Source organism: Triturus cristatus, chromosome 4_2 (genome assembly GCF_964204655.1).
Source record: "Triturus cristatus chromosome 4_2, aTriCri1.1, whole genome shotgun sequence".
In the NCBI taxonomy this organism is placed as follows: domain Eukaryota; kingdom Metazoa; phylum Chordata; class Amphibia; order Caudata; family Salamandridae; genus Triturus; species Triturus cristatus.
Window position 1 is genome coordinate 4213974 of NC_140586.1, and position 17640 is coordinate 4231613.

Genomic DNA, 17640 nt, shown 5'->3' on the forward strand with positions numbered 1-17640 from the left:
AGCTATTAGGCCAGAGTAAGAGTTAAGACCTTAACCAGTAGGACAGAGTACGAGTCTAAGACGTTACCTATTAGGCCAGAGTAAGAGTTAAGACCTTAGCTATTAGGAAAGAGTAAGAGTTAAGACCTTAACCAGTAGGCCAGAGTATGAGTCTAAGACCTTAGCTATTAGGCCAGAGTAAGAGTTAAGACCTTAGCTATTAGGCCAGAGTAGGAGTTAAGACCTTAACCAGTAGGCCAGAGTACGAGTCTAAGACCTTAGCTATTAGGCCAGAGTAAGAGTTAAGACCTTAGCTATTAGGCCAGAGTAAGAGTTAAGACCTTATCCATTAGGCCAGAGTACGAGTCTAAGACGTTAGCTATTAGGCCAGAGTAAGAGTTAAGACCTTAACCAGTAGGCCAGAGTAAGAGTTAAGACCTTAACCAGTAGGCCAGAGTACGAGTCTAAGACCTTAGCTATTAGGCCAGAGTAAGAGTTAAGACCTTAACCAGTAGGCCAGAGTAAGAGTTAAGACCGTAACCTGTAGGCCATAGTACGAGTCTAAGACCTTAGGTATTAGGCCAGAGTAAGAGTTAAGACCTTAGCTATTAGGCCAGAGTAAGAGTTTAGACCTTAACCAGTAGGCCAGAGTAAGAGTTAAGACCTTAACCTGTAGGCCAGAGTACGAGTCTAAGACCTTATTTATTAGGCCAGAGTAAGAGTTAAGACCTTAGCTATTAGGCCAGAGTAAGAGTTAAGACCTTAACCAGTAGGCCAGAGTAAGAGTTACGACCTTAACCAGTAGGCCAGATTAAGAGTTAAGACCTTAACCATTAGGCCAGAGTAAGAGTTAAGACCTTAACCATTAGGCCCGAGTACGAGTCTAAGACCTTAGCTATTAGGCCAGAGTAAGAGTGAAGACCTTCACCAGTAGGCCAGAGTAAGAGTTAAGACCTTAACCATTAGGCCAGAGTACGAGTCTAAGACCTTAGCTATTAGGCCAGAGTACGAGTCTAAGACCTTAGCTATTAGGCCAGAGTAAGAGTTAAGACCTTAACCAGTAGGCCAGAGTAAGAGTTAAGACCTTAACCTGTAGGCCAGAGTACGAGTCTAAGACCTTAACTATTAGGCCAGAGTAAGAGTTAAGACCTTAGCTATTAGGCCAGAGTAAGAGTTAAGACCTTAACCATTAGGCCAGAGTACGAGTCTAAGACCAAAGCTATTAGGCCAGAGTAAGAGTTAAGACCTTAGCTATTAGGCCAGAGTAAGAGATAAGACCTTAACCAGTAGGCCAGAGTACGAGTCTAAGACGTTAGCTATTAGGCCAGAGTAAGAGTTAAGACCTTAGCTATTAGGAAACAGTAAGAGTTAAGACCTTAATCAGTAGGCCAGAGTATGAGTCTAAGACCTTAGCTTTTAGGCCAGAGTAAGAGTTAAGACCTTAGCTATTAGGCCAGAGTAAGAGTTAAGACCTTAACCAGTAGGCCAGAGTACGAGTCTCAGTCCTTCGCTAGTAGGCCAGAGTAAGAGTTAAGACCTTAGCTATTAGGCCAGAGTAGGAGTTAAGACCTTAACCATTAGGCCAGAGTACAAGTCTAAGACCTTAGCTATTAGGCCAGAGTAAGAGTTAAGACCTTAACCAGTAGACCAGAGTACAAGAGTTAAGACCTTAATCATTAGGCCAGAGAAAGAGTTAAGACCTTAACCAGTAGGCCAGAGTAAGAGTTAAGACCTTAACCAGTAGGCCGGGGTAAGAGTTAAGACCTTAAACATTAGGCCAGAGTAAGAGTTAAGACCTTAACCATTAGGCCAGTGTACAAGTCTAAGACCTTATCTATTAGGCCAGAGTACGAGTCTAAGACCTTCGCTATTAGGCCAGAGTAAGAGTTAAGACCTTAACCAGTAGGCCAGAGTGAGAGTTAAGACCTTAACCAGTAGGCCAGAGTACGAGTCTAAGCCCCTAGCTATTAGGCCAGAGTAAGAGTTAAGACCTTAACCTGTAGGCCAGAGTAAGAGTTAAGACCTTAACCAATAGGCCATAGTATGAGTCTAAGACCTCAGCTATTAGGCCAGAGTAAGAGCTAAGACCTTAACCAGTAGGCCAGAGTAAGAGTTAAGACCTTAACCAGTAGGCCACAGTACGAGTCTAAGACCTTAGCTATTAGGCCAGAGTAAGAGTTAAGACTTTAACCTGTAGGCCAGAGTAAGAGTCATGACCTTAACCTGTAGGCCATAGTACGAGTCTAAGACCTTAGCTATTAGGCCAGAGTAAGAGTTAATACCTTAGCTATTAGGCCAGAGTAAGAGTTAAGACCTTAACCAGTAGGCCAGAGTAAGAGTTAAGACCTTAACCTGTAGGCCAGAGTACGAGTCTAAGACCTTAGCTATTAGGCCAAAGTAAGAGTTAAGACCTTAGCTATTAGGCCAGAGTAAGAGTTAAGACCTTAGCTGTTAGGCCAGAGTAAGAGTTAAGACCTTAACCATTAGGCCAGAGTACGAGTCTAAGACCTTAGGTATTAGGCCAGAGTAAGAGTTAAGACCTTAACCAGTAGGCCAGAGTAAGAGTTAAGACCTTAACCAGTAGGCCAGAGTACGAGTCTAAAACCTTAGCTATGAGGCCAGAGAAAGAGTTAAGACCTTAGCTATTAGGCCAGAGTAAGAGTTAAGACCTTAACCATTAGGCCAGAGTACGAGTCTAAGACCTTAGCTATTAGGCCAGAGTAAGAGTTAAGACCTTAACCAGTAGGCCAGAGTACGAGTCTAAGACCTTAGCTATTAGGCCAGAGTAAGAGCTAAGACCTTAGCTATTAGGCCAGAGTAAGAGCTAAGACCTTAAACAGTAGGCCAGAGTACGAGTCTAAGACCTTAGCTATTATGCCAGAGTAAAAGTTAAGACTTTAGCTATTAGGCCAGAGTAAGAGTTAAGACCTTAACCAGTAGGCCAGAGTACGAGTCTAAGACCTTAGCTATTAGGCCAGAGTAAGAGTTAAGACCTTAACCATTAGGCCAGAGAAAGAGTTAAGACCTTAACCAATAGGCCAGAGTAAGAGTTAAGACCTTAACCAGTAGGCCAGAGTAAGAATTAAAACCTTAACCAGTAGGCCAGAGTAAGAGTTAGGACCTTAACCTGTAGGCCATAGTACGATTCTAAGACCTTAGCTATTAGGCCAGAGTAAGAGTTAAGACCTTAACCAGGCGGCCAGAGTAAGAGTTAAGACCTTAACATTAGGCCAGAGAAAGAGTTAAGACCTTAACCATTAGGCCAGAGAAAGAGTTAAGACCTTAACCATTAGGCCAGGGTAAGAGTTAAGACCTTAACCAGTAGGCCAGGGTAAGAGTTAAGACCTTAAATATTAGGCCAGAGTAAGAGTTAAGACCTTAACCATTAGGCCAGAGTCCGAGTCTAAGACCTTAGCTATTAGGCCAGAGTACGAGTCTAAGACCTTAGCTATTAGGCCAGAGTAAGAGTTAAGACCTTAACCAGTAGGCCAGAGTAAGAGTTAACACCTTAGCTATTAGGCCAGAGTAAGAGTTAAGACCTTAACGATTAGGCCAGAGTACGAGTCTAAGACCTTAGCTATTAGGCCAGAGTAAGAGTTAAGACCTTAACCAGTAGGCCAGAGTAAGAGTTAAGACCTTAGCTATTAGGCCAGAGTAAGAGTTAAGACCTTAACCAGTAGGCCAGAGTACGAGTCTAAGACCTTAGCTATTAGGCCAGAGTAAGAGTTAAGACCTTAACCTGTAGGCTATAGTACGACTCTAAGACCTTAGCTATTCGGCCAGAGTAAGAGTTAAGACCTTAACCAGTAGGCCAGAGTAAGAGTTAAGACCTTAACCTGTAGGCCATAGTACGAGTCTAAGACTAGCTATTAGGCCAGAGTAAGAGTTAAGACCTAAACCAGTTGGCCAGAGTAAGAGATAAGACCTTAACCTGTAGGCCATAGTACGAGTCTAAGACCTTAGCTATTAGGCCAGAGTAAGAGTTAAGACCTTAGCTATTAGGCCAGAGTAAGAGTTAAGACCTTAACCAGTAGGCCAGAGTAAGAGTTAAGACCTTAACCTGTAGGCCAGAGTATGAGTCTAAGACCTTAACTATTAGGCCAGAGTAAGAGTTAAGACCTTAGCTATTAGGCCAGAGTAAGAGTTAAGACCTTAACCAGTAGGCCAGAGTAGTAGTCTAAGACCTTAGCTATTAGGCCAGAGTAAGAGTTAAGACCTTCGCTATTATGCCAGAGAAAGAGTTAACACCTTAACGAGTAGGCCAGAGTAAGAGTCTAAGACCTTAGCTATTATGCCAGAGAAAGAGTTAAGACGTTAACCTGTAGGCCATAGTGCGAGTCAAAGACCTTAGCTATTAGGCCAGAGTAAGAGTTAAGACCTTAACCAGTAGGCCAGAGTAAGAGTTAAGACCTTAACCAGTAGGCCAGAGTAAGAGTTAAGACCTTAACCTGTAGGTCAGAGTAAGATTTAAGACCTTAACCATTAGGCCATAGTACGAGTCTAAGACCTTAGCTATTAGGCCAGAGTAAGAGTCAAGAACTTAACCTATAGGCCATAGTACGAGTCTAAGACCTTAGCTATTAGGCCACAGTAAGACTTAAGACCTTAACCTGTAGGCCATAGTACGAGTCTAAGACCTTAGCTATTAGGCCAGAGTAAGAGTTAAGACCTTAACCTGTAGGCCAGAGTAAGAGTCAAGACCTTAACCATTAGGCCAGAGTACGAGTCTAAGACCAAAGCTATTAGGCCAGAGTAAGAGTTAAGACCTTAGCTATTAGGCCAGAGTAAGAGATAAGACCTTAACCAGTAGGCCAGAGTACGAGTCTAAGACGTTAGCTATTAGGCCAGAGTAAGAGTTAAGACCTTAGCTATTAGGAAACAGTAAGAGTTAAGACCTTAATCAGTAGGCCAGAGTACGAGTCTAAGCCCCTAGCTATTAGGCCAGAGTAAGAGTTAAGACCTTAACCTGTAGGCCAGAGTAAGAGTTAAGACCTTAACCAGTAGACCAGAGTACAAGAGTTAAGACCTTAATCATTAGGCCAGAGAAAGAGTTAAGACCTTAACCAGTAGGCCAGAGTAAGAGTTAAGACCTTAACCAGTAGGCCGGGGTAAGAGTTAAGACCTTAAACATTAGGCCAGAGTAAGAGTTAAGACCTTAACCATTAGGCCAGTGTACAAGTCTAAGACCTTATCTATTAGGCCAGAGTACGAGTCTAAGACCTTCGCTATTAGGCCAGAGTAAGAGTTAAGACCTTAACCAGTAGGCCAGAGTGAGAGTTAAGACCTTAACCAGTAGGCCAGAGTACGAGTCTAAGCCCCTAGCTATTAGGCCAGAGTAAGAGTTAAGACCTTAACCTGTAGGCCAGAGTAAAAGTTAAGACCTTAACCAGTAGGCCATAGTATGAGTCTAAGACCTCAGCTATTAGGCCAGAGTAAGAGCTAAGACCTTAACCAGTAGGCCAGAGTAAGAGTTAAGACCTTAACCAGTAGGCCACAGTACGAGTCTAAGACCTTAGCTATTAGGCCAGAGTAAGAGTTAAGACTTTAACCTGTAGGCCAGAGTAAGAGTCATGACCTTAACCTGTAGGCCATAGTACGAGTCTAAGACCTTAGCTATTAGGCCAGAGTAAGAGTTAATACCTTAGCTATTAGGCCAGAGTAAGAGTTAAGACCTTAGCTATTAGGCCAGAGTAAGAGTTAAGACCTTAACCATTAGGCCAGAGAAAGAGTTAAGACCTTAACCAGTAGGCCAGAGTAAGAGTTAAGACCTTAACCAGTAGGCCAGAGTAAGAATTAAAACCTTAACCAGTAGGCCAGAGTAAGAGTTAGGACCTTAACCTGTAGGCCATAGTACGATTCTAAGACCTTAGCTATTAGGCCAGAGTAGGAGTTAAGACCTTAACCATTAGGCCAGAGTACAAGTCTAAGACCTTAGCTATTAGGCCAGAGTAAGAGTTAAGACCTTAACCAGTAGACCAGAGTACAAGAGTTAAGACCTTAACATTAGGCCAGAGAAAGAGTTAAGACCTTAACCATTAGGCCAGAGAAAGAGTTAAGACCTTAACCATTAGGCCAGGGTAAGAGTTAAGACCTTAACCAGTAGGCCAGGGTAAGAGTTAAGACCTTAAATATTAGGCCAGAGTAAGAGTTAAGACCTTAACCATTAGGCCAGAGTCCGAGTCTAAGACCTTAGCTATTAGGCCAGAGTACGAGTCTAAGACCTTAGCTATTAGGCCAGAGTAAGAGTTAAGACCTTAACCAGTAGGCCAGAGTAAGAGTTAACACCTTAGCTATTAGGCCAGAGTAAGAGTTAAGACCTTAACGATTAGGCCAGAGTACGAGTCTAAGACCTTAGCTATTAGGCCAGAGTAAGAGTTAAGACCTTAACCAGTAGGCCAGAGTAAGAGTTAAAACCTTAGCTATTAGGCCAGAGTAAGAGTTAAGACCTTAACCAGTAGGCCAGAGTACGAGTCTAAGACCTTAGCTATTAGGCCAGAGTAAGAGTTAAGACCTTAACCTGTAGGCTATAGTACGACTCTAAGACCTTAGCTATTCGGCCAGAGTAAGAGTTAAGACCTTAACCAGTAGGCCAGAGTAAGAGTTAAGACCTTAACCTGTAGGCCATAGTACGAGTCTAAGACTAGCTATTAGGCCAGAGTAAGAGTTAAGACCTAAACCAGTTGGCCAGAGTAAGAGATAAGACCTTAACCTGTAGGCCATAGTACGAGTCTAAGACCTTAGCTATTAGGCCAGAGTAAGAGTTAATACCTTAGCTATTAGGCCAGAGTAAGAGTTAAGACCTTAACCAGTAGGCCAGAGTAAGAGTTAAGACCTTAACCTGTAGGCCAGAGTATGAGTCTAAGACCTTAACTATTAGGCCAGAGTAAGAGTTAAGACCTTAGCTATTAGGCCAGAGTAAGAGTTAAGACCTTAACCAGTAGGCCAGAGTAGTAGTCTAAGACCTTAGCTATTAGGCCAGAGTAAGAGTTAAGACCTTCGCAATTATGCCAGAGAAAGAGTTAACACCTTAACGAGTAGGCCAGAGTAAGAGTCTAAGACCTTAGCTATTATGCCAGAGAAAGAGTTAAGACGTTAACCTGTAGGCCATAGTGCGAGTCAAAGACCTTAGCTATTAGGCCAGAGTAAGAGTTAAGACCTTAACCAGTAGGCCAGAGTAAGAGTTAAGACCTTAACCAGTAGGCCAGAGTAAGAGTTAAGACCTTAACCTGTAGGTCAGAGTAAGATTTAAGACCTTAACCATTAGGCCATAGTACGAGTCTAAGACCTTAGCTATTAGGCCAGAGTAAGAGTCAAGAACTTAACCTATAGGCCATAGTACGAGTCTAAGACCTTAGCTATTAGGCCACAGTAAGACTTAAGACCTTAACCTGTAGGCCATAGTACGAGTCTAAGACCTTAGCTATTAGGCCAGAGTAAGAGTTAAGACCTTAACCTGTAGGCCAGAGTAAGAGTCAAGACCTTAACCATTAGGCCAGAATACGAGTCTAAGACCTTAGCTATTAAGCCAGAGTAGAAGTTAAGACCTTAATCAGTAGGTCAGAGTGAAAGTTAAGACCTTAGCTATTAGGCCAGAGTAAGAGTTAAGACCTTAACCAGTAGGCCATAGTATGAGTCTAAGACCTCAGCTATTAGGCCAGAGTAAGAGTAAAGACCTTAACCAGTAGGCCAGAGTAAGAGTTAAGACCTTAACCAGTAGGCCAGAGTACGAGTCTAAGACCTTAGCTATTAGGCCAGAGTAAGAGTTAAGACCTTAGCTATTAGGCCAGAGTAAGAGTTAAGACCTTAACCAGTAGGCCAGACTAAGAGTCTAAGACCTTAGCTATTAGGCAAGTGTAAGAGTTAAGACCTTAACCAGTAGGCCAGAGTAAGAGTTAAGACCTTAACTTGTAGGCCATAGTACGAGTCTAAGACCTTAGCTATTTGGCCAGAGTAAGAGTTAAGAACTTAGCTATTAGGCCAGAGTGCAAGTCTAAGACCTTAGCTATTAGGCCAGAGTAAGAGTTAAGACCTTAACCAGTAGGCCAGATTAAGAGTTAAGACCTTAAACAGTAGGCCAGAGTACGAGTCTAAGACCTTAGCTATTAGGCCAGAGTAAGAGTTAATACCTTAACCTGTAGGCCATAGTACAAGTCTAAGACCTTCGCTATTAGGCCAGAGTAAGAGTTAAGACCTTAACCAGTAGGCCAGAGTAAGAGTTAAGACCTTAACCTGTAGGCCATAGCACGAGTCTAAGACCTTAGCTATTAGGCCAGAGTAAGAGTTAAGACCTTAACCAGTTGGCCAGAGTAAGAGTTAAGACCTTAACCTGTAGGCCATAGTACGAGTCTAAGACCTTAGCTATTAGGCTAGAGTAAGAGTTAAGACCTTAGCTATTAGGCCAGAGTAAGAGTTAAGACCTTAACCAGTAGGCCAGAGTAATAGTTAAGACCTTAACCTGTAGGCCAGAGTACGATTCTAAGACCTTAGCTATTAGGCCAGAGTAAGAGTTAAGACCTTAGCTATTAGGCCAGAGTAAGAGTGAAGACCTTAGCTGTTAGGCCAGAGTAAGAGTTAAGACCTTAACCATTATGCCATAGTACGAGTCTAAGACCTTAGCTATTAGGCCAGAGTAAGAGTTAAGACCTTAACCAGTAGGCCAAAGTAAGAGTTAAGACCTTAACCAGTAGGCCAGAGTACGAGTCTCAGACCTTAGCTATTAGGCCAGAGTAAGAGTTAAGACCTTAGCTATTAGGCCAGAGTAAGAGTTAAGACCTTAACCATTAGGCCAGAGTACGAGTCTAAGACCTTAGCTATTAGGCCAGAGTAAGAGATAAGACCTTAGCTATTAGGCCAGAGTAAGAGTTAAGACCTTAACCAGTAGGCCAGAGTATGAGTCTAAGACGTTAGCTATTAGGCCAGAGTAAGAGTTAAGACCTTAGATATTAGGAAAGTGTAAGAGTTAAGACCTTAACCAGTAGGCCAGAGTATGAGTCTAAGACCTGAGCTATTAGGCCAGAGTAAGAGTTAAGACCTTAGCTATTAGGCCAGAGTAAGAGTTAAGACCTTAACCAGTAGGCCAGAGTATGAGTCTAAGTCCCTAGCTATTAGGCCAGAGTAAGAGTTAAGACCTTAGCTATTAGGCCAGAGTAGGACTTAAGCCCTTAATCATTAGGCCAGAGTACGAGTCTAAGACATTAGCTATTAGGCCAGAGTAAGAGTTAAGACCTTAACCAGTAGGCCAGAGTAAGAGTTAAGACCTTAACCATTAGGCCAGAGAAAGAGTTAAGACCTTAACCAGTAGGCCAGAGTAAGAGTTAAGACCTTAACCAATAGGCCAGGGTAGGAGTTAAGACCTTAAACATTAGGCCAGAGTAAGAGTAAAGACCTTAACCATTAGGCCAGAGTACGAGTCTAAGACCTTATCTATTATGCCAGAGTACGAGTCTAAGACCTTAGCTATTAGGCCAGAGTAAGAGTTAAGACCTTAAACATTAGGCCAGAGTACGAGTCTAAGACCTTAGCTATTAGGCCAGAGTAGGAGTTAAGACCTTAACCAGTAGGCCAGAGTAAGAGTTAAGACCTTAGCTATTAGGCCAGAGTAAGAGTTAAGACCTTAACCAGTAGGCCAGAGTACGAGTCTAAGACCTTAGCTATTAGGCCAGAGTAAGAGTTAAGACCTTAACCAGTAGGCCAGAGTAAGAGTTAAGACCTTAACCTGTAGGCCATAGTACGAGTCTAAGACCTTAGCTATTAGGCCAGAGTAAGAGTTAAGACCTTAACCAGTTGGCCAGAGTAAGAGTTAAGACCTTAACCTGTAGGCCATAGTACGAATCTAAGACCTTAGCTATTAGGCCAGAGTAAGAGTTAAGACCTTAGCTATTAGGCCAGAGTAAGAGTTAAGACCTTAACCAGTAGGCCAGAGTAAGAGTTAAGACCTTAACCTGTAGGTCAGAGTATGAGTCTAAGACCTTAGCTATTAGGCCAGAGTAAGAGTTAAGACCTTAGCTATTAGGCCAGAGTAAGAGTTAAGACCTTAAGCAGTAGGCCAGAGTATGAGTCTAACACCTTAGCTATTAGGCCAGAGTAAGAGTTAAGACCTTAACCAGTAGGCCAGAGTACGAGTCTAAGACCTTAGCTATTAGGCCAGAGTAAGAGTTAAGACCTTAGCTATTAGGCCAGAGTAAGAGTTAAGACCTTAACCATTAGGCCAGAGTACGAGTCTAAGACCTTAGCTATTAGGCCAGAGTAAGAGTTAAGACCTTAGCTATTAGGCCAGAGTAAGAGTTAAGACCTTAACCAGTAGGCCAGAGTGCGAGTCTAAGACCTTCGCTATTAGGCCAGAGTAAGAGTTAAGACCTTAGCTATTAGGCCAGAGTAAGAGTTAAGAATTTAACCATTAGGCCAGAGTACGAGTCTAAGACCTTAGCTATTAGGCCAGAGTAAGAGTTAGGACCTTAGCTATTAGGCCAGAGTAAGAGTTAAGACCTTAACCAGTAGGCCAGAGTGTGAGTCTAAGATCTTAGCTATTAGGCCAGAGTAAGAGTTAAGACCTTAGCTATTAGGCCAGAGTAAGAGTTAAGACCTTAACCATTAGGCCAGAGTACGAGTCTAAGACCTTAACTATTAGGCCAAAGTAAGAGTTAAGACCTTAACCAGTATGCCAGAGTAAGAGTTAAGACCTTAACCATTAGGCCAGAGAAAGAGTTAAGACCTTAACCAGTAGGCCAGAGTAAGAGTTAAGACCTTAACCATTAGGCCAGAGTACGAGTCTAAGACGTTAGCTATTAGGCCAGAGTAAGAGTTAAGACCTTAACCAGTAGGCCAGAGTAAGAGTTAAGAACTTAACCAGTAGGCCAGAGTACGAGTCTAAGACCTTAGCTATTAGGCCAGAGTAAGAGTTAAGACCTTAACCAGTAGGCCAGAGTAAGAGTTAAGACCGTAACCTGTAGGGCATAGTACGAGTCTAAGACCTTAGGTATTAGGCCAGAGTAAGAGTTAAGACCTTAGCTATTAGGCCAGAGTAAGAGTTTAGACCTTAACCAGTAGGCCAGAGTAAGAGTTAAGACCTTAACCTGTAGGCCAGAGTACGAGTCTAAGACCTTATTTATTAGGCCAGAGTAAGAGTTAAGACCTTAGCTATTAGGCCAGAGTAAGAGTTAAGACCTTATCCATTAGGCCAGAGTACGAGTCTAAGACCTTAGCTATTAGGCCAGAGTAAGAGTGAAGACCTTCGCTATTATGCCAGAGAAAGAGTTAACACCTTAACGAGTAGGCCAGAGTAAGAGTCTAAGACCTTAGCTATTATGCCAGAGAAAGAGTTAAGACGTTAACCTGTAGGCCATAGTGCGAGTCAAAGACCTTAGCTATTAGGCCAGAGTAAGAGTTAAGACCTTAACCAGTAGGCCAGAGTAAGAGTTAAGACCTTAACCTGTAGGCCATAGTACGAGTCTAAGACCTTAGCTATTAGGCCAGAGTAAGAGTTAAGACCTTAACCAGTTGGCCAGAGTAAGAGTTAAGACCTTAACCTGTAGGCCATAGTACGAATCTAAGACCTTAGCTATTAGGCCAGAGTAAGAGTTAAGACCTTAGCTATTAGGCCAGAGTAAGAGTTAAGACCTTAACCAGTAGGCCAGAGTAAGAGTTAAGACCTTAACCTGTAGGTCAGAGTATGAGTCTAAGACCTTAGCTATTAGGCCAGAGTAAGAGTTAAGACCTTAGCTATTAGGCCAGAGTAAGAGTTAAGACCTTAAGCAGTAGGCCAGAGTATGAGTCTAACACCTTAGCTATTAGGCCAGAGTAAGAGTTAAGACCTTAACCAGTAGGCCAGAGTACGAGTCTAAGACCTTAGCTATTAGGCCAGAGTAAGAGTTAAGACCTTAGCTATTAGGCCAGAGTAAGAGTTAAGACCTTAACCATTAGGCCAGAGTACGAGTCTAAGACCTTAGCTATTAGGCCAGAGTAAGAGTTAAGACCTTAGCTATTAGGCCAGAGTAAGAGTTAAGACCTTAACCAGTAGGCCAGAGTGCGAGTCTAAGATCTTAGCTATTAGGCCAGAGTAAGAGTTAAGACCTTAGCTATTAGGCCAGAGTAAGAGTTAAGACCTTAACCATTAGGCCAGAGTACGAGTCTAAGACCTTAACTATTAGGCCAAAGTAAGAGTTAAGACCTTAACCAGTATGCCAGAGTAAGAGTTAAGACCTTAACCATTAGGCCAGAGAAAGAGTTAAGACCTTAACCAGTAGGCCAGAGTAAGAGTTAAGACCTTAACCATTAGGCCAGAGTACGAGTCTAAGACGTTAGCTATTAGGCCAGAGTAAGAGTTAAGACCTTAACCAGTAGGCCAGAGTAAGAGTTAAGACCTTAACCAGTAGGCCAGAGTACGAGTCTAAGACCTTAGCTATTAGGCCAGAGTAAGAGTTAAGACCTTAACCAGTAGGCCAGAGTAAGAGTTATGACCGTAACCTGTAGGCCATAGTACGAGTCTAAGACCTTAGGTATTAGGCCAGAGTAAGAGTTAAGACCTTAGCTATTAGGCCAGAGTAAGAGTTAAGACCTTAACCAGTAGGCCAGAGTAGTAGTCTAAGACCTTAGCTATTAGGCCAGAGTAAGAGTTAAGACCTTAACCAGTAGGCCAGAGTAAGAGTTAACACCTTAACGAGTAGGCCAGAGTAAGAGTCTAAGACCTTAGCTATTATGCCAGAGAAAGAGTTAAGACCTTAGCTATTAGGCCAGAGTAAGAGTTAAGACCTTAACCAGTAGGCCAGAGTACGAGTCTAAGACCTTAGCTATTAGGCCAGAGTAAGAGTTAAGACCTTAGCTATTAGGCCAGAGTAAGAGTTAAGACCTTAACCATTAGGCCAGAGTACGAGTCTAAGACCTTAGCTATTAGGCCAGAGTAAGAGTTAGGACCTTAGCTATTAGGCCAGAGTAAGAGTTAAGACCTTAACCAGTAGGCCAGAGTACGAGTCTAAGACCTTCGCTATTAGGCCAGAGTAAGAGTTAAGACCTTAGCTATTAGGCCAGAGTAAGAGTTAAGAATTTAACCATTAGGCCAGAGTACGAGTCTAAGACCTTAGCTATTAGGCCAGAGTAAGAGTTAGGACCTTAGCTATTAGGCCAGAGTAAGAGTTAAGACCTTAACCAGTAGGCCAGAGTGCGAGTCTAAGATCTTAGCTATTAGGCCAGAGTAAGAGTTAAGACCTTAGCTATTAGGCCAGAGTAAGAGTTAAGACCTTAACCATTAGGCCAGAGTACGAGTCTAAGACCTTAACTATGAGGCCAAAGTAAGAGTTAAGACCTTAACCAGTATGCCAGAGTAAGAGTTAAGACCTTAACCATTAGGCCAGAGAAAGAGTTAAGACCTTAACCAGTAGGCCAGAGTAAGAGTTAAGACCTTAACCATTAGGCCAGAGTACGAGTCTAAGACGTTAGCTATTAGGCCAGAGTAAGAGTTAAGACCTTAACCAGTAGGCCAGAGTAAGAGTTAAGACCTTAACCAGTAGGCCAGAGTACGAGTCTAAGACCTTAGCTATTAGGCCAGAGTAAGAGTTAAGACCTTAACCAGTAGGCCAGAGTAAGAGTTAAGACCGTAACCTGTAGGCCATAGTACGAGTCTAAGACCTTAGGTATTAGGCCAGAGTAAGAGTTAAGACCTTAGCTATTAGGCCAGAGTAAGAGTTTAGACCTTAACCAGTAGGCCAGAGTAAGAGTTAAGACCTTAACCTGTAGGCCAGAGTACGAGTCTAAGACCTTATTTATTAGGCCAGAGTAAGAGTTAAGACCTTAGCTATTAGGCCAGAGTAAGAGTTAAGACCTTATCCATTAGGCCAGAGTACGAGTCTAACACCTTAGCTATTAGGCCAGCATAAGAGTGAAGACCTTCACCAGTAGGCCAGAGTAAGAGTTAAGACCTTAGCTATTAGGCCAGAGTAAGAGTTAAGACCTTAACCATTAGGCCAGAGTACGAGTCTAAGACCTTAGCTATTAGGCCAGAGTACGAGTCTAAGACCTTAGCTATTAGGCCAGAGTAAGAGTTAAGACCTTAACCAGTAGGCCAGAGTAAGAGTTAAGACCTTAACCTGTAGGCCAGAGTACGAGTCTAAGACCTTAACTATTAGGCCAGAGTAAGAGTTAAGACCTTAACCAGTAGGCCAGAGTAGTAGTCTAAGACCTTAGCTATTAGGCCAGAGTAAGAGTTAAGACCTTAACCAGTAGGCCAGAGTAAGAGTTAACACCTTAACGAGTAGGCCAGAGTAAGAGTCTAAGACCTTAGCTATTATGCCAGAGAAAGAGTTAAGACATTAGCTATTAGGCCAGAGTAAGAGTTAAGACCTTAACCAGTAGGCCAGAGTACGAGTCTAAGACCTTAGCTATTAGGCCAGAGTAAGAGTTAAGACCTTAGCTATTAGGCCAGAGTAAGAGTTAAGACCTTAACCATTAGGCCAGAGTACGAGTCTAAGACCTTAGCTATTAGGCCAGAGTAAGAGTTAGGACCTTAGTTATTAGGCCAGAGTAAGAGTTAAGACCTTAACCAGTAGGCCAGAGTACGAGTCTAAGACCTTCGCTATTAGGCCAGAGTAAGAGTTAAGACCTTAGCTATTAGGCCAGAGTAAGAGTTAAGAATTTAACCATTAGGCCAGAGTACGAGTCTAAGACCTTAGCTATTAGGCCAGAGTAAGAGTTAGGACCTTAGCTATTAGGCCAGAGTAAGAGTTAAGACCTTAACCAGTAGGCCAGAGTGTGAGTCTAAGATCTTAGCTATTAGGCCAGAGTAAGAGTTAAGACCTTAGCTATTAGGCCAGAGTAAGAGTTAAGACCTTAACCATTAGGCCAGAGTACGAGTCTAAGACCTTAACTATTAGGCCAAAGTAAGAGTTAAGACCTTAACCAGTATGCCAGAGTAAGAGTTAAGACCTTAACCATTAGGCCAGAGAAAGAGTTAAGACCTTAACCAGTAGGCCAGAGTAAGAGTTAAGACCTTAACCATTAGGCCAGAGTACGAGTCTAAGACGTTAGCTATTAGGCCAGAGTAAGAGTTAAGACCTTAACCAGTAGGCCAGAGTAAGAGTTAAGAACTTAACCAGTAGGCCAGAGTACGAGTCTAAGACCTTAGCTATTAGGCCAGAGTAAGAGTTAAGACCTTAACCAGTAGGCCAGAGTAAGAGTTAAGACCGTAACCTGTAGGGCATAGTACGAGTCTAAGACCTTAGGTATTAGGCCAGAGTAAGAGTTAAGACCTTAGCTATTAGGCCAGAGTAAGAGTTTAGACCTTAACCAGTAGGCCAGAGTAAGAGTTAAGACCTTAACCTGTAGGCCAGAGTACGAGTCTAAGACCTTATTTATTAGGCCAGAGTAAGAGTTAAGACCTTAGCTATTAGGCCAGAGTAAGAGTTAAGACCTTATCCATTAGGCCAGAGTACGAGTCTAAGACCTTAGCTATTAGGCCAGAGTAAGAGTGAAGACCTTCGCTATTATGCCAGAGAAAGAGTTAACACCTTAACGAGTAGGCCAGAGTAAGAGTCTAAGACCTTAGCTATTATGCCAGAGAAAGAGTTAAGACGTTAACCTGTAGGCCATAGTGCGAGTCAAAGACCTTAGCTATTAGGCCAGAGTAAGAGTTAAGACCTTAACCAGTAGGCCAGAGTAAGAGTTAAGACCTTAACCAGTAGGCCAGAGTAAGAGTTAAGACCTTAACCTGTAGGCCAGAGTAAGATTTAAGACCTTAACCATTAGGCAATAGTACGAGTCTAAGACCTTAGCTATTAGGCCAGAGTAAGAGTCAAGAACTTAACCTATAGGCCATAGTACGAGTCTAAGACCTTAGCTATTAGGCCACAGTAAGGCTTAAGACCTTAACCTGTAGGCCATAGTACGAGTCTAAGACCTTAGCTATTAGGCCAGAGTAAGAGTTAAGACCTTAACCTGTAGGCCAGAGTAAGAGTCAAGACCTTAACCATTAGGCCAGAATACGAGTCTAAGACCTTAGCTATTAAGCCAGAGTAGAAGTTAAGACCTTAATCAGTAGGTCAGAGTGAGAGTTAAGACCTTAGCTATTAGGCCAGAGTAAGAGTTAAGACCTTAACCAGTAGGCCAGAGTAAGAGTTAAGACCTTAACCAGTAGGCCAGAGTACGAGTCTAAGACCTTAGCTATTAGGCCAGAGTAAGAGTTAAGACCTTAACCAGTAGGCCAGACTAAGAGTCTAAGACCTTAGCTATTAGGCAAGTGTAAGAGTTAAGACCTTAACCAGTTGGCCAGAGTAAGAGTTAAGACCTTAACTTGTAGGCCATAGTACGAGTCTAAGACCTTAGCTATTTGGCCAGAGTAAGAGTTAAGAACTTAGCTATTAGGCCAGAGTGCAAGTCTAAGACCTTAGCTATTAGGCCAGAGTAAGAGTTAAGACCTTAACCAGTAGGCCAGATTAAGAGTTAAGACCTTAAACAGTAGGCCAGAGTACGAGTCTAAGACCTTAGCTATTAGGCCAGAGTAAGAGTTAATACCTTAACCTGTAGGCCATAGTACAAGTCTAAGACCTTCGCTATTAGGCCAGAGTAAGAGTTAAGACCTTAACCAGTAGGCCAGAGTAAGAGTTAAGACCTTAACCTGTAGGCCATAGCACGAGTCTAAGACCTTAGCTATTAGGCCAGAGTAAGAGTTAAGACCTTAACCAGTTGGCCAGAGTAAGAGTTAAGACCTTAACCTGTAGGCCATAGTACGAGTCTAAGACCTTAGCTATTAGGCTAGAGTAAGAGTTAAGACCTTAGCTATTAGGCCAGAGTAAGAGTTATGACCTTAACCAGTAGGCCAGAGTAATAGTTAAGACCTTAACCTGTAGGCCAGAGTACGATTCTAAGACCTTAGCTATTAGGCCAGAGTAAGAGTTAAGACCTTAGCTATTAGGCCAGAGTAAGAGTGAAGACCTTAGCTGTTAGGCCAGAGTAAGAGTTAAGACCTTAACCATTATGCCATAGTACGAGTCTAAGACCTTAGCTATTAGGCCAGAGTAAGAGTTAAGACCTTAACCAGTAGGCCAGAGTAAGAGTTAAGACCTTAACCAGTAGGCCAAAGTACGAGTCTCAGACCTTAGCTATTAGGCCAGAGTAAGAGTTAAGACCTTAGCTATTAGGCCAGAGTAAGAGTTAAGACCTTAACCATTAGGCCAGAGTACGAGTCTAAGACCTTAGCTATTAGGCCAGAGTAAGAGATAAGACCTTAGCTATTAGGCCAGAGTAAGAGTTAAGACCTTAACCAGTAGGCCAGAATACGAGTCTAAGACGTTAACTATTAGGCCAGAGTAAGAGTTAAGACCTTAGCTATTAGGAAAGTGTAAGAGTTAAGACCTTAACCAGTAGGCCAGAGTATGAGTCTAAGACCTGAGCTATTAGGCCAGAGTAAGAGTTAAGACCTTAGCTATTAGGCCAGAGTAAGAGTTAAGACCTTAACCAGTAGGCCAGAGTATGAGTCTAAGTCCCTAGCTATTAGGCCAGAGTAAGAGTTAAGACCTTAGCTATTAGGCCAGAGTAGGAGTTAAGCCCTTAACCATTAGGCCAGAGTACGAGTCTAAGACCTTAGCTATTAGGCCAGAGTAAGAGTTAAGACCTTAACCAGTAGGCCAGAGTAAGAGTTAAGACCTTAACCATTAGGCCAGAGAAAGAGTTAAGACC